Raw genomic sequence first — 15303 nt, 5'->3', positions numbered from 1 at the left:
CTAATATCTGTAGCATGGTCAGTAGCAGTAGCACTAGCAGTAGCTACTGACAGGAGGAAGTGTGTGTGGCGATTGCTGGTATTCAGCGGGATATAGTCATTTCCTCAGCATATGGATAAATGCAACGGGGAAGTTAACTGAAAGAAACCGAATCTGTGGATATTGCATCGACCGACCAAGAAGCACGTCTCTGTGGAGAGGACGGCTCAGAAAGAGAGATATTCTCTACAAACACCGGGTGAGATCCTCCTTTGTCAATATAATGGATCAATGCATGAAATCTGACTCTGTTTATTTTGTTTAAGGAGTATATTGGGCGTTAACAATTCTGGTTTGCCTTTTATAATATTATTTCATTCAAGAACCCCTTGTGCGTTTAATTAACACAGCTATTTTTGATAGTTGCTACAGCAGCAGTGAGCAGGAGAGGTGGGGAGAGGCGGGGCTATCGCTATTTTTTCAGGAAATATTCGTATAGAGGTGATTACACGGACTCGGTTGACCCCCAGAGCGTTTTGTTTGCAAATCTATCCACCTTGGGACCCGTTATCGTTTGTGGGGTCAGTTTCTATCGGCCTCGTGTAAATAATAGGGCTATACGCACGCAAAACTATGCAGATACAAGCCGTTTTCTCCTCGTGTAAACGGCGCCTCAGTATGTTGTTACTTCGGCATAATTTTGAAACGTGTATTACAATTAATTCACGGTCAAATATGTCCATCTTGTTGTAGTTGTAGCCCCCTTGCCAGCGATGCTCTCTCTAGTTTAGCATACTCAGCCCGACTCAGCCCTGTTTGTTGGCCCCGATAGAACCACAATTTTGTCGGGCCAGAAAAGAGGTGAAAAAGTGGCCCCGGGCCGGGACTAGGCCTAGTGGAAGCGCAACCAAAAACGGGCACGGCACGACACGGCACGACACGGCACGACACGGCACGCTTAAACCGCGCTCTGCGCCATGGTGGAAATGCGCCAATAAAGGGTTACACTAGCAATGCTAATTAATGCTAACTGCTAGCTAGCTGGTGAATCTGATAACATTTCAATATTGTCCTCTTGCTGGAGCTTGACTCACTTTTTATTTGGATCATTCCAGAATTTGAGGACATTTAGACATCCAAACATTTGATTAAATTAAGCCTTTTTTTGTTTTGTTTGTATTCAGTATATTTGAGAAATATTAAGCCTTCAAAAAATGGATCAGTCCAGCTCAGACATCAATGGTTCTCTTTAGAGATGTCCCGATCCGATCACGTGATCTTCAAAAGATCGGAATCGGGAGAAAAAAATCGGTGAACGGGATTTTTTTTTATTTATTTTTTTATAATTTTTATTTTTTTAATTTAATGTTACAAAACAAAAATGACCATGTTCACGTCTTAAAGTCATCCTGAGGCCTTAGTTTTGGTTTAAAATTACACAACATCATGTATGTGTTGCTTCTTTTGGGCTTGTTTTCATAGACCTGGTTGCTTATTTCTCTCAAATCTGGCAACAGAGTGGGCGCAGTGTCTAATAGTAGCAGTAAGCTAACAAGAGGCTACGTTCAGCTGGTGCCTCAGGAGTCGGGACAGAGAAAATGTCAGGAGTTTGGAAGTATTATAAAATTGAAAGCGAAGGCAGTGTAACAGCCAGATGCAATGTTTGCAAGGCGGAGATTCCGCGTGGTGAAAAGAACAGAGCTACGTTCAACACGACCAATCTAATACAAACACCAACAACAACACGACGAGTACACAGCGGCCACTCAGGTAACGGCACTGAAACAACCGACACTTTCAGAGACTTTTAAAAGGAAAGAGAAACTGCCCCAGAACAGTGAAAAGGCCAAAAAAATAACAGCCAAGATAGCTGAATTCATCGCGTTGGATGACCAGCCGTTATCTGTTACCTTTTTTTTCTCTTAATGCATAAAGATCGAATCGGGAAAAATCGGTATCGGCAGATTGTCAAAATCAAATGATCGGAATCGGATCGGGAGCAAAAAAAGGTGATCGGGACATCCCTAGTTCTCTTTGTATCTGATGTTTCATTTGTTGCTTTTAACAGCGCTCAATGGTGGGTTGAAATGATTAGAAATCAATTAATATATTTAATACCTTTAGTTACTTTACAGATGTGGATGAATGATGTGAAATCTAATCAAGTGTTAAATCAGACTTTAGTTCCACCTGGAGTAAATCCACAAGCTACCCTGCAGTATACAAAGTCATTCAAACTAGCTGCTCCTTTACCAGCTTTGAGAACACTTTCATGATCAATCATTATAAAACATATCATATATATTATTCTGAAATGGACCAATCTGCACAATGACTACTTTTACTGTCGCTACTTTCACTATATTTTGATGATAATACTTTTCTACTTTTACTTGAGGAACATTTTGAATGCAGGACTTTTACTGTAACAGAGTATTCCTACACTCTGGTACTTCTACTTTTACTCAAGTACAAGATCTGAGTACTTCTACTTTTACTCAAGTACAAGATCTGAGTACTTCTACTTTTACTCAATCTGTACTTCTCGCTCCTGTGTATTCCTCTTCAGGACAGAAAAGGCACATATGGATGTTTGTGATTAAATGCAGAAACTGATGTAACACCGACCTCTAGTGGTCAAGGTGATTACAAGTACATTTACTCAAGTACTGCAACTCAAAAACATTTAAATATAATGTATCTTTTTATCTATACGTTAATCTGTCTAGATCGGACAAGGTTTCTATACTGACTGCAAACAGTCTGAATTTGAACATGCAATGGCTCCCTGGTGCCAGTAACAAAAAACGCCATTCATATTCTGGGAAAAATACAGTAATATATGCAATACATGCAGCAGGGTTATTAATGCAGAAACAAATATATATATATATATATATATAATAGGGAACAATTTAATGTGATGTTAACACTAGAGTACTTAAATACCTACACACTTTAACTTAAGTGAGGTTTTGAAGACAGCATGTTTACTTGTACTGGTTTATTTTCACACTGTTTTAATATATTTATTTCAATAACTTTGTTGAGCTTGTTTTTAGCTTTATTTGTATCTCACTGAACATATGTGAACTTGTTCAGCTGATAAGGCTGGTTATGAAACAGAGAAGGGGGGGGGGGGGCTGCAGACAGGAAGGGAGGGAAGTTGAAAGTGAAAGTATGAAGTCAGACTTGTCAGAGTGCCAAACGCCATTTTACAGCTCGACGGAGCAGGAGGACAACAGGGTGAGTGTTAACACCAGGCTCTGCTTTCTAACACATGATTTACTCTGTTTTACTGGATGTCAGAACATCAGCGTCCTAGAGTCCAATGAGACTTCTACAAGTGTTGTAAACTTGTTTTATTTCCTGTTTTCTGATTCATCAAAGCAACATAACATGTGACAGCCCAGCGCAGTCAAAATGGAGAGCGGCCTGTCTGAAGTCTGACTGATTTGATGTATTTTAACCAAGTTTATTATTATGATGGTTTAGATCAGGGGTGTCAAACTCACAGCCCGCCACTTCATTTTATGTGGCCCACAAGAGCTTGCAAATAATATAATACGTTTATTATAAAGTTACGTGCTGCTTTACAGGATCACGTTGCCCTTAAACTACATGTCCCACAATGCATCTCATTTTGTGAGATGCGCACTGAAGAGACTTGCAATTACTTGTAATTATGTGCCCTGGACTTCTGCTTTCAGACGTAGTTAATTATGAAGTTATTACCCTATCTGATAATAATCTAATGCAGAGGAAATATTGTAAAATAATACATTATTTTATATATATTATATATATTTATCTATGTATATTTATATAGTCTTTAAGTTACCACCCTTTGAGTGCAACCATCATTCTAATGTGGCCCGCGATGAAATTGAGTTTGACACCCCTGGTGTGTGTGTGTGTGTGTGTGTGTGTGTGTGTGTGTGTGTGTGTGTGTGTGTGTGTGTGTGTGTGTGTGTGTGTGTGTGTGTGTGTGTGTGTGTGTGTGTGTGTGTGTGTGTGTGTGTGTGTGTGTGTGTGTGTGTGTGTGTGTGTGTGTGTGTGTGTGTGTGTGTGTGTGTGTGTGTGTGTGTGTGTGTGTGTGTGTGTGTGTGTGTGTGTGTGTGTGTGTGTGTGTGTCATAATTACTGACATTATTAATACAAACGCTTTAATCTTAGAGCAGCTTTTTTGCTCCTTAATATAAAGTTAGATAGTTTAGTCCAGAGGTTCTCAACCTAAGGGTCGGCCCCCTCCAAAGGTCACCAGGTAAATCTCAGGTGGAAAGAAGCAAATGTTTTCTAAAACATAAATCTGTTCTCCCTTTCTAGACATGTCTCCAACATTGTATTTGTAATGAAATAATGATCATTTGTTATTTAGATGAAACCATGTGTTCGATAAATGTAGTCAGTAATAAGTGCAATGTTTCCCTCTGAGATGTATTGGATTAAACAAAAACAACGTACAGTACTTGAGGAAATATACTTAGTTACCACTGGTAATATTAAAGCATTTAATGAAGTGAAGCTTTAGAGAAATGTTCATTAACTGAGAACATATTGTGTGTATTTACCACGTGTTGTTCCTGTGTGTTTCCAGCAGGGGGAGACACCTCATAATGAACACGTGGTGATCAGAGATCTGACCCTAACATACCAGCAGGTAACAGACCGACATTACATTAAATTACATTACATTAAATATTATGATGATACACAGCATGTGTGTGTGTTGATCTGTGGCTAACAGGAGTAAACAAGTGTTTTTACATTTTTACACTTGTGATTTTGTGAGAGTGGCTTCAGCTAAAATGTCATTAAAATATTCATATAAAATCAGCACAAAAAAGGCGTGTCCTACTCATGCTTTTTAAATAAAACTGCGGAATTTTCTAAACAATCTTCATTATTGTTTCACTAAAAAGGTTTTGTTCTAGTTTTCCAGTGTAATACTATCTGCTCAATTGGCCTCATTAAAATATTTATATAAAATATATGAAGCTCTTAATTTCAGTAATAACAAGGTGTGTGTGTGTGTGTGTGTGTGTGTGTGTGTGTGTGTGTGTGTGTGTGTGTGTGTGTGTGTGTGTGTGTGTGTGTGTGTGTGTGGTGTTGTCTCTCCTCACTGCAGACACTGACTCTGATTACATCAACGCCAGCTTCATCAAGGTAAACACTGCTTTGGGTTCTTTTCTAATCATAACCATCAAACAGTCATTATGTGTATGTATACAAGTATAATGTATTAGTAATAATGTCAACGTTTGTCCTTAGGGGCTCCTCTGGAAAGAAAAGATACAGTGCAAGTTTAATAAGTTAACACACACTAGATAAAAGCCAGACTAAAGTGTGTGTGTGTGTGTGTGTGTGTGTGTGTGTGTGTGTGTGTGTGTGTGTGTGTGTGTGTGTGTGTGTGTGTGTGTGTGTGTGTGTGTGTGTGTGGTGTGTGTGTGTGTGTGTGTGTGTGTGTGTGTGTGTGTGTGTGTGTGTGTGTGTGTGTGTGTGTGTGTGTGTGTGTGTGTGTGTGTGTGTGTGTGTGTGTGTGTGTGTGTGTGTGTGTGTGTGTGTGTGTGTGTGTGTTCTCTCAGACTGGAGAAGATGAGTGGTTTTAAAGATGAGGAAGAGGACACATCTCCAGTCTCCAGCTGTCTGTCTCTGAAGAGTGACCGGTCTAAACATCAACCTCCAGTCTTCAGTAATGAACCTGGACCATCAGACACAAAGTAAGAGTTTCTGCTGTAACCTGACCTGAAGAGGATCCAGTTTTTATGTTATCTGATAGTCTAACCTGTTCTTTAATGATCGCAGTAAAGAAACTTAGTAACAGTACAGTAACAACGTTTAAACTCTTGATCCCTGGCGTCATCAGCGATAGCAAATAATCTACATACAGACAGAAGTCAAAATGTGCTCTCTGAATGAACTAAGTAAGGGATAATGTGCAGCGACGCGGTCATTATGGGGAAAAGAACACCGACAGGCTGATCAGGAGCCCGACGCGAAGCGGAGGGATCTAGATCTACATTCTCAACAAAGTAATGATATGACTCCCACTATTAATTGAAATGCTTTTATGGATTTAGAAAATGATTTTATTGATTTAAAAAATAGTTGTATGTATTGATTTAAATTGACATGCATCTGTTATGGCAGAATGTTTAATACAGCGTATTTCTGATATTCATTAATGATCACATGGTATTCCATATGATGTGTGTTACTGAGTTGGGTCACACACAGTTAGAGAGACAATGGTCGTTCTGAATTATCAATAGATGTATTCATTTTAAGTGAGCTGACACCGAGGGTATAGGAAGTTCAGAGAAGGCCTCAGGTTATAAAAACAGTTAACCTTTGTTAGTTAACTAATCCTAAGGATGTCATGAGATGATGAAGTTTAAACATATACAGGTATAGCTTTCAGAGAGAAAAACATGTGACATTTGTGTGGTTGGCTGCATGATAAAATGTGTGTGCGTTAAACATGTTTGGGGAACATGTTCGTGTGTCATTTAGAAAAGTATATATAGCCCTGTGTTTCTTCTGTTCTTGGGGGCATTTCCACGATTGGCTGCTGTGGCAGCAGGTGATGTACTTCCCATTGTTGTTTGTTTGTTGCAACAACTAAATAATAATTACTTATCAGCTATATCTGTGTTTGTGTTTTATTGATTCCTCTCTGTTTCATTCTTTCCTGTTGTGTTATGCTGGATCTTAACACAACATTTTGGAGGTTCTACCGAGATGCCAATGCTGGAGGTTGCTGTGTTCCTTCTCTGGGGGTCTCAACTCACCCTGATCAGGCAGCTACATAGAAAGCTGTGGTAAAATCTCAAGGAATTGAGAAACCAGACTTGAGACTTCCACAGAAGAAATGCCGACTCACAGTAAGCAGAATGTATTTGGAATGAAATTGACTTTTGAAGTTGTATTGGTTATTTTTCCAAATTTAAGAAAAAAAGCAGAGGAGTGGAGTTAAGGCACAGCTATGGCTGAGATATGTTTGTTGATTGTTCTGTCTGCTGGTTGTCATTGTTTTATTTGTAAAGGTCTTGTTTTATGTTGATACATTTTTATACTGGAGAGATCACTGTATCTGACCTCGTAGTCTGCCTGAGAAGCTAAAGGTTTGACTGAGGGGATATGATCTTTGCTAGCCGTAAGGACATGTTATGCTGGAGGAATCACTGTATCTGACCTCGTAGTCGTGAATTCTGCCTGAGAAGATCCTAATGATTGTCTTAAGGTTCAGAGATTCATTTGGCTGAGGGGATATGATTTGCTTTGCGAGCCAAGTGCACATCCGGTCCGTTCGGTAATTAAAAGATTAATAAGCCCGATCTGAGTTCAGGGAGTTAAAAAGATAAAACTTGCCTGGCGACTCTGTGAATTCACTACATCCAAAAGTGGAGGTTTCCATGTTTTGTCAGGCCGTAATATAATGTAGAGCCTGTGATAAAGCGCTAAATGTTTTTGGTATACCATAGTTTGTTGTTTTAATTTCTTATTGGTCAAAGAAGCTGCAGTTTGAAAGAAGCCCCCTTCTCCTGAAAAGGCTGAGAGCTCCAGCCGGGGTGTGTCTGTATTTGTCTGTGAAAGTATTTCCCCCTCTTTCTGATTCTGTAGAAGAGGTATCTTCTGTGTTTGTGTTTTATTGATTCCTCTCTGTTTCATTCTTTCCTGTTGTGTTATGCTGGATCTCTCCACAACACATCCGCTAAGGAAAATAGTCCGTTGTTACCGTTTGAAAAACATAGCAACGGCAGGAAGGCGGAGCTTTTTGATTACAGATTTGAAAACATCGTTGCTTGCTTTAAAAGTAGCACAATTCATTATGTCAAACATTGGAAAGTATCTAGATATCCCTGCCCTAATGCCAAAGGAACTGCACACTGAATATGTGTCGCCGTTTGATGTCTATGTCTGGATCGCTGCGTAAAAAGGAGGGTTTCTGCCCCGTTACTTCTCCGCTGTTTCCTTGTCGCTCTTGTCTTGTCAGTTAGAAAAGCAAACTGCATGCAGTTTGCTTTTCACAGTTAAATCGAACGGACCTCTTTGTGCAGATGTGAGCGTCCTTAACAACGGTCAATAAGTCCTTGACAGCGGTCTGTCTGTTCTGGATTAACAACGTGTCACGTGTTCTGAATTGACCAATCAGAATCGAGTATTCAACCAAGCCATGTAATAATGATGTTTAAAACATGTGTTGTTTCCACAGACAGAGAACAGAGTCTCCAGTCCCCAGCTGTCTGTCTCTGAAGAGTGACCGGTCTAAAGATCAACCTCTAGACTTCAGTAATGAACCTGGACCCTCAGACACAAAGTAAGAGTTTCTGCTGTAACCTGACCTGAAGAGGATCCAGTTTTTATATAATCTAATATATTAAACTGTTCTTTAATAATATCATGTGTGCAGTATAGTACAGAACAAAGGCAGCAGAGTTCAGCAAGCTAACATTATTTGAGGATATTTCAATATGCATTTATAGCATCATTGTATCAGTGGCATCAAAAGGTTTTAAATGGCAAAGATATTGATAAATACTCACTAAAAACTAAATATATCGTCAAAACATTATTTACTACTTGTGCATGTTTATGATATGTATTTTAAAGATGTTTATTAATGATAGTGATGACCTGGTGAGCTGGTTGTGTTTAGCATTAGCAGATATAACAGAGCTTTGTGTGATTACATGTAGAGTCAATGCAAAGACCCAGATCCGTGCCTGGAGACACCAAGAAAGTGAAGAGGTGAAATTCATGTCACCTGCGTATTCGTGCAGCGTGACACATTTCATCTTGAGAGTGACGTTTGTGACGCTCTGCCCATTGGTGAGAATCAGCTCCACTAATGTGACGTGCTGTAAAGGATGTGTTCATCTCCACAGAGGGAAGAGGAAGAGTGGTGTTCCTGTGGAGGAGCATCTGTCCAGCTGTGCTCTGTGTCAGGACGTCCTGAAGGATCCAGTCTCTACCAGCTGTGGACACTGGTTCTGCAGACAGTGCATCACCTCATACTGGGAGCAGAGACCTCCATCAGGAGACCCCTCCTGTCCACAGTGTGGAGAAAGATCCAGAACCAGAGCTGGACTGCAGACAGCCAGTCAGACCAGCTCTGTACGAGGTAAGAGGCCGAACACACGCAGCGTCTTATTCCTCTTCCTGGTTCATTTGTGTTTGAACAGGTATACTGTTGTAGAGCATAGACAGTAAGCTGTTTATAAAACATTTCAACTCAGTCTGTTGTTGTTTTATTGTTATAATTAGATTCTCAGAGCATTTCCCTCATTCTCTCATGTTTCCTGCTCTTCCAGCAGATAGTGGTCTGCAGGAGGTTTTAGATGAACATAGGCTCAGTCTGAGGAGGAGATGTGAACGTGTGACTGAAGGAACTGATCAAAGTGAAACCCTCCTCAACAGGATCTTCACTGAGCTCTACATCACACAAGGCCAGAGTGAAGAGGTTAATACCCAACATGAGGTGAGGCAGCTGGAGACAGCTTCCAAGAAGAAGCCCCTCCATGACACTCCAATCAAGTGCCAGGACATCTTTAAAGCCTTACCTGACCAACAGACTCTCATCAGAGCGGTCCTGACCAACGGAGTCGCTGGAGTTGGAAAAACCTTCTCAGTGCAGAAGTTCACTCTGGACTGGGCCGAGGGTTTGGAAAACCAAGATGTCAGTCTGGTGATCCCGCTCTCCTTCAGGGAGCTGAACCTGATCAAAGGTGAGCAGTACAGTCTTCTCAGGCTGCTCCATGTTTTCCATCCAACCTTACAGAAGGTCACAGCAGAGCAGCTGGCTGTCTGCAAAGTGCTGCTCATCTTTGACGGCCTGGATGAAAGCAGACTTTCTCTGGACTTCAGAAACAATGAGGTTGTGTCTGATGTCTCACAGCAGTCCTCAGTCAACGTGCTGCTGACAAACCTCATCAGGGGGAAGCTGCTTCCCTCGGCTCTCGTCTGGATAACTTCCAGACCTGCAGCGGCCAATCAGATCCCTGCTGAGTGTGTGGACAGGGTAACAGAAGTACGAGGCTTCACTGACGCCCAGAAGGAGGAGTACTTCAGGAGGAGATGGAGTGATGAAGACCTGTCCAGCAGAATCATCTCTCACATCAAGAGCTCCAGGAGCCTCCACATCATGTGTCTGATCCCAGTCTTCTGCTGGATCACTGCTGCAGTTCTGGACCACATGTTGACTACAGACCAGAGAGGAGAGCTGCCCCAGACCCTCACTGACATGTACTCACACTTCCTGCTGGTCCAGACCAAGAGGAAGAAGCAGAAGTATGAAGAGGGACATGAGACGAGTCCACAGCAGCTGACGGAGGCTGACAGGGAGGTTCTTCTGAAGCTGGGGAGGCTGGCGTTTGAACATCTGGAGAAAGGACACATCATGTTCTACCAAGAAGACCTGCAGCGCTGTGGTCTTGATGTCACCGAGGCCTTGGTGCACTCAGGAGTTTGTACACAGATCTTCAAAAGAGAGAGAGTGATCTTCAAGAAAACAGTCTACTGCTTTGTTCATCTGAGCATTCAGGAGTTTCTGGCTGCAGTCTACATGTTGCACTGTTACACCAACAGAGACACAGAGGTACTGAAGGACTTCCTGCAGAGAGACAATAGCAACATCACTGATCAGGATTACCCATCACTGGATGACTTCCTGAAGAGAGCCATGGAGAAATCCCTCTATAGTAAAAATGGCCATCTGGACCTGTTTGTCCGCTTTCTCCACGGCCTCTCTCTGGAGTCCAACCAGAGACTGTTAGGAGGCCTGCTGGGTCGCACAGACAACAGACCAGAAACCATCCAGAGAGCCATCAGCAACCTGAAGGAGATGAGAAGTTATTCCTTTCCTGACAGGAGCATCAACATCTTCCACTGCCTGACAGAGATGAAGGACCTCTCAGTACATCAGGAGATCACAGAGTTCCTGAAGTCAGAGAACAGATCAGAGAAGGAACTCTCTGCGATCCACTGCTCTGCTCTGGCCTACATGCTGCAGATGTCAGAGGAGGTTCTGGATGAGTTGGACCTGGATCAGTACAACACATCACCGGAGGGACAACTGAGACTGATTCCAGCTGTGAGGAACTGCAGGAAGTTCAAGTAAGTCCAGATGTGATTAACTTTATAAACTAATGTGGATCAGGAGTTTAATTATTCAAATAAACACTATAACATTTCTGCTGTTTAAATACTGAGAGCAAAATAAACCAACACTGTTCTTCTATTTATTTATAATAATAGTTAAACTGAAGCGTTCCTCTCTTCATATTGAGTGATGGAGGCGACATGTCAAACACATGAAGGACTTGAGAGGTTTCTCAGCATGTGATCACACCACACAGCAGGACTTACAGTTATCACAGAAACATGTTATTATTACTTTCTAGTAGTTTCTTTATCATTAAACACGTTTTTATCTCAATGTGTTAGAGTTTAAAATCAGATCTATATCATTTCCCACCAATAACAGAGTTATGTCTTAATGCTGATATACTGGGAACATCTGATGCTATCAAGTTGAACATATTGAAACTTTATTGGTTTGTTAATTGTGTTTGTGTGTGCAATAAATGTTCAGATGCTCAGAGAAGCCAAAACATCCTTCATCCATCATTCACATCCACATATTAACTAACATTTAAATATGTACATCTCTAATATTGTCAAGTGATTCATTTAATTTCTGTTTCTTTTGGTAACAGTCAGTGACAGCAGGAGCACAGACATGTGATCAGATCACACTGACAACTCATTACACTCTATTATCATATATTATTATATATTATATTAAATGGACTAACAGCAAATGTCTATCAGAACATGTCAAATCTTTTTCATCAAATGCTTGATGTTAATATAATGTTTCCTCTTTTTAACACATGTTGTAATATATGTTTTATTATAGACTTAGTGGCTCTGGACTCTCAGAGAGTCACTGTGAAGTCGTGGCCTCAGCTCTGAAGTCTGACCCCTCTCATCTGAGAGATCTGGACCTGAGTGACATCGCTCTGTATGATTCAGGAGTGAAGCTGCTGAGTTCTGGACTAAAGAGTCCAAACTGCAGACTGGAGGCTCTCAGGTCAGTTCACTGACTGCAGTTCATATTGATCTGTTTGTGTTTATGATTTTCTGAATTTGAACAAATACAATGTTATTTTTATTTGTTCTGTTTTTGCTAATGACTGAATATTGATCAGAGTAACAAAGAGAAGGTGAATGTGTGAGGGAGAGTGTTTGAGCTTCCACAGACTCACTCTGTGCTCCATGAGTCAGTGGAGATGCTGTCAGTACTGATGAGCTGTGAGGGAGATGAAGGACTTGTTCAACATCTGATCAAAGTTAAAGTTCCAGATTATCAGTGGATTGTTTCTGCATCATCTCTGACATTAAAACCCTGTTTCACTCTGAACAGATTATTAAACCTGGAGTTATTTCAAACAGGAACATTGTTTTCTAAACTTACATCATGTTTTCTTTATTCAGACTGAGGCGCTGCTGGTTGTCAGAGATCAGCTGTTCTGCTCTGGCCTCAGCTCTGAAGTCCAACATCCATCTGAGAGATCTGGACCTGAGAGGCAACGATCTGCAGGATTCAGGAGAGGAGCTGCTGAGAGATCTTCTGGAGAGTCCAGACTGCAGACTGGAGACCCTCAGGTCAGTAAGGGGTCTCTGCTGGTTCAGCAGTATTGTATGAAACACAGGGAGGTGTTTCTCTCACTGGGGAATCACAACAGATCAGTGATGTTACCCACTGACTGCAGGCTCTTTCATTCTTCCATCAACTATAGAAGGCCAGCTGAAAATGCAAAGCCACATTTAGTAAGTAATCAACTTTCCACCAGACATATGGGATTTGACAGAAGAGTGGAAAAGGTAGTCTGTTTTTGATGGGATGTTTTGAGCTCCTTGACTAATGACTGTTACTTCCTGTAATGCAGCTGAGAGCTGTGGCAGTCAGTCGTAGTGTTTGCAGAGAAGATATGATGGGATGTAAAGCATGAGATCAGTCAGGACTCTGAAGCTGACTCAAAGAACAAACACTTATTTTAAACTGGATCCATAACTGTTGGATTGTGTTCATCCCTACAGGATCAGAGAGGATGAGACGATCAGAGCCAAGATCCAGAAGAACTGTGAGTACTGAATATCCTCCATTCATCCAGATATGAAACTCTTTCATGGAGCATGTCCTCAGAGGAAACAACACTCTTGTTTCTCTCTCTTCATCATTTTGGCTGTTTCTCTTCACAACAACTGTCTATCAAAACAGTGACGCGTTCACTGACACTCTGTAAAATGTAAATAAACTCTGAAGAATAAAACACATGAAAACATCAACATTATAACCAGTTACAGTATTATCATCAAAATATACTTCAGTAAAAGTAGAAGTACTCAGGTCTTGTACTTGAGTAAAAGTAGAAGTACTCAGATATTGTACTTGAGTAAAAGTAGAAGTACTCAGATCTTGTACTTGAGTAAAAGTAGAAGTACTCAGATCTTGTACTTGAGTAAAAGTAGAAGTACTCAGATCTTGTACTTGAGTAAAAGTAGAAGTACCAGAGTGTAGGAATACTCTGTTACAGTAAAAGTCTTGCATTCAAAATGTTCCTCAAGTGAAAGTATAAAAGTATTATCATCAAAATATAGTTAAAGTAGCGACAGTAAAAGTAGTCATTGTGCAGATTGGTCCATTTCAGAATAATATATATGATATGTTTTATAATGATTGATCATGAAAGTGTTCTCAAAGCTGGTAAAGGTGCAGCTAGTTTGAATGACTTTGTATACTGCAGGGTAGCTTGTGGATTTACTCCAGGTGGAACTAAAGTCTGATTTAACACTTGATTATATTTCACATCATTCATCCACATCTGTGAAGTAACTAAAGGTATTACATACATGTAGTGGAGTAGAAGTACACCATGTACCTCTGAACTGTAGTGGAGTAGAAGTACAAAGTAGCATCAAAGGGAAATACTCTGGTAAAGTACAAGTACCTCAACATTGTACTAAAGTACAGTCCTTGAGTAAATGTACTTAGTTCCTCTCCTGGTCTGTAAAGCTCTCCCAACATATGCAGGTTAGCATCCGGCAGCTTCTATGTGCTGGGGACCCGTACTGTACATTTCTCTCATCACACTTTGGGCTCCTCAACATGTGTGGGTTCCCAGCAGGACTCTCTGAGCTGCAGACACATTCTTTCTGTGACTTTGTTCCAGATATTTGGAGCATAATAACTGAAGCTGTTTCTCCATGTTCAGGAACTCCCATCCCCCGAGTCCTGCGGCAGGAAGCGCTCCTTCTCTCCAAGAACTCCTGGACCCTGCAAGCTGGTCCAGAACCAGAGTCCCAGTGAGGAGTCCAGCCAGTCCACCTCTCAGAGTTAAACTAAACTACAACATTATTAAAGATCATGTTTAAAGTTAAAAAAGGATGCTTTCAGACTGAATCCAGAAGTTTCTCAAGCTGCAGTCAAAGCAGATCATTTGAGGAATATATAAAACAGTTATAAAACTGTAATAAGAATTACTCTGAATACTTTCTTTGGACATTTTATTTACATTTCTTTTAATCAAATGTTTCTGACTTTCTATCTGAGTGCTTTTCTCATGAACTAACGACTTCAATCTTCTTTCTTTTCTTGTGTATTTCATAAACAGGATATTGTTGTTTGTACTTATATCCTGCTTGATGAGTCAGCAGTAAAGCAGCCAGGCGTTAACGGTCAGCTGGCATGTGTATCTGTTCATTGGCTCATATGTGTAGCATGTTTAATGGCAGTGTGTTGAAAATGGCTGACAGGTGAATATGTCAGATCTCTGTGTGTTACTCAGAGAACCGTGTGCAGTGTTTTAGAAAGTGCAGAGTTGAATTGCAGATTGTGTGCAGAGCTGAAAATGTGTTTAGAGTTCTGTTTGATTTGATCCAGCCAGTTCTGCCACAGCAAAGCATAAGGGCTCAGAGCTTGGACCTATTGTGTTCACATTATATACGCTTCCTTTAGGCAATAAGGAATCACTCGGGACATTTTCATTGTTATGCGGATGATACTCAATTATACACAATATAGACAAAAGTATTGGACCACCTACACATTAGAGAGATACCGCAGGTCCTTCCTTCCTGCAGCGGTCAGACTATATAACCACCACGACCCCTAGTAGACCCCCCACACAACAACACAGACTAGAACACCTATTATCATTTCTTTCTTTTTAAATCTTTAATACTTTGTTGTATGCATGCTTTAGGAAACATGAAGCTGTCTCTGGCTCTTTCTGCTGTAACAATGTACATGTATCCTCTG

At 40.8% G+C, this 15303-nt stretch overlaps 2 long non-coding RNA genes and 1 pseudogene across 2 annotated transcripts; all 3 read left to right on the top strand.

Moving 5' to 3' along the window:
• The window catches only part of LOC117484569, a 154472-nt pseudogene extending 141830 nt beyond the window's left edge, over positions 1-12642 (top strand).
• LOC117484574 lies at positions 3068-5603 on the top strand. Its single transcript, XR_004556150.1, has 4 exons — positions 3068-3225; positions 4576-4638; positions 5107-5144; positions 5564-5603. It is a non-coding gene; the product is annotated as an uncharacterized LOC117484574 (long non-coding RNA).
• A 402-nt stretch (positions 12643-13044) lies between the features above and the next one.
• Positions 13045-14772, top strand: LOC117484557. The gene is made up of 2 exons (XR_004556146.1): positions 13045-13126; positions 14258-14772. It is a non-coding gene; the product is annotated as an uncharacterized LOC117484557 (long non-coding RNA).
• Positions 14773-15303: the final 531 nt, after the last annotated feature.

The sequence above is a fragment of the Trematomus bernacchii genome, unplaced genomic scaffold, assembly GCF_902827165.1.
Source record: "Trematomus bernacchii unplaced genomic scaffold, fTreBer1.1, whole genome shotgun sequence".
Taxonomy (NCBI): Eukaryota; Metazoa; Chordata; class Actinopteri; order Perciformes; family Nototheniidae; genus Trematomus; species Trematomus bernacchii.
The sequence above is the reverse complement of the archived record's forward strand: the minus strand, read 5'-3'. Positions and strand labels throughout refer to the sequence as shown.